The sequence below is a fragment of the Chrysemys picta genome, chromosome 11 (assembly GCF_011386835.1).
Source record: "Chrysemys picta bellii isolate R12L10 chromosome 11, ASM1138683v2, whole genome shotgun sequence".
Lineage (NCBI taxonomy): Eukaryota > Metazoa > Chordata > Testudines > Emydidae > Chrysemys > Chrysemys picta.
The window spans coordinates 43,122,949-43,124,827 of NC_088801.1; positions in this window are offsets into that span (position 1 = coordinate 43,122,949).

Below are 1,879 nucleotides of genomic sequence, written 5' to 3' on the forward strand. Positions count from 1 at the left end.
TAGTTATTCAGAATGGTCCCATTATAATTTTTTTTATACCATTATATGCCAGTTTTACAAGAGGAAGATTGTCCTGAATCTCTGTCATTTCATCTAAGCTGATGCGTAGTCCTACATCCAGTTCTGGTAAACTAATGTGAACCTGTGTAATGTGAAATCATCAGCCACAATTCACCATTGCCCTGCACTTTATATAGTACTTGAACAATGCAAAGTGAGTGTAAAATGCCACCATTCTCAGTTAGTAGCATTTTACTAACACTTTACATTTGTGCAAAGGACTTCATGAAGTGCATGGTAACGGTGAATCAGGACTATTGAACTCAAACTTGATCTGCCTGTGGATTGGTAACATCAAATCAGAGGAAAACAGAGTTCCAGTACTACTGAACACTATTTGAAACCATTTACGCTTCTAACATTATTGTGATAACTGCAGGCGATACATGCAAATTCAACCTACTTTCTTGGGATTGAGATTTTTACAATAACGTCTGGAAAACATCATTACACAAAAAGATGATTATAGAAAAAAATATATTTAAAGGAACTAATAGGAAGATTACGCTGTCTACTATGTTTTGTGTTAATGAACAGAATTTCTATGTAACTGTGATTACTCTGTTTAATATTTTGTTAAACCAAATGTATTGATATTACTTGAACCACATTAGTCCCTGAGAAACCATCACCTTTCTCCCACATTGTCATAGATGGATGAGAGTTTATTATTTTGCCTTTATGTTCTCTCCTTATGAGTATTATTACTCCTTTCCAATAAAGTATTTACTGTATATTACACTATCAATTGTATTTTATTTACTGCATGACTACAATGTTAAATTCCACAGATATAGCCTAAGTCAGAGTACTACTATTTCCAGTGCTTAAGTTTAAATATAAATAAAAAGAGTACATCTGAGACCTCAATAACATCTTGGCTTTTGCAAGGAATACTAAAAAGTTGAACCATATCACTCTTTGATTGCTATAAGGCAATCCTAGCAAAAAACAATAGCAGACATTTTGCTATATTTTTTATTTAAAAAAAAATTTTGGTCAACACTTGCTACAATGATCATTAAATATCTTTGTTGCCCATAGTACCTAATTCTAGGAAACAGGGCATGAGTAAAACAAAAGCCAAATTTAGGGAAACTATTTTATTTGAAAACAAAGCTAGTTAAATGCAGAGAAGTTTGTTTAAATATCAGATATTAAGGGCCAGTTTGGGATTTTTGGTAATGGCCCCTAAGAAGCCATCTCCCCACCAACTGAGAATAGCCAGAGCACAATAGCAATCTGATCACATCCCTTCCCACCTCCAGTACACTCCATACACCAGTGCCAGAGGATATACCATCTCTGCCCCAACTTGGTGGAATGCTTGGTTGATGAAATCCAGTAATTTTCTAACCCCTTTGCATCAACTGGAGTGAACTAGAGCATCTGGCCTGAATCTAAAAGAGCAGTAATCTTCTGAGTACTATAGATTTAAGATACTTGATCTATAGAAAGAAGAGTCATTAGATATTGTGCTGGACATTATGGAGACTTTTTCCCCAAAAACTTTGTTTGTATAACTATTACAATGTGTTTATCAAAAAGAAAGTTTAAATACAAAATAATAGTTAAAATACAAGCCTTACTATAATAGTAGCTAACACACTTGTAGCAGTTTTCCTCTACATTTCTGCTTATTTACTCAAAACTTTCTGTGTGCTCTTTCTGCTCAAATTTTATAGAGCCTTCCCCCACCTGCACCCCCTTCAGTAAAACCACACCTATTGACTTACTCCACCCAATAAACTGGTCTTGTGACCATATATAGAGGGAAGGGGAAGCCTACAAAGGGATAAATACTGACTTGCTCTACCTA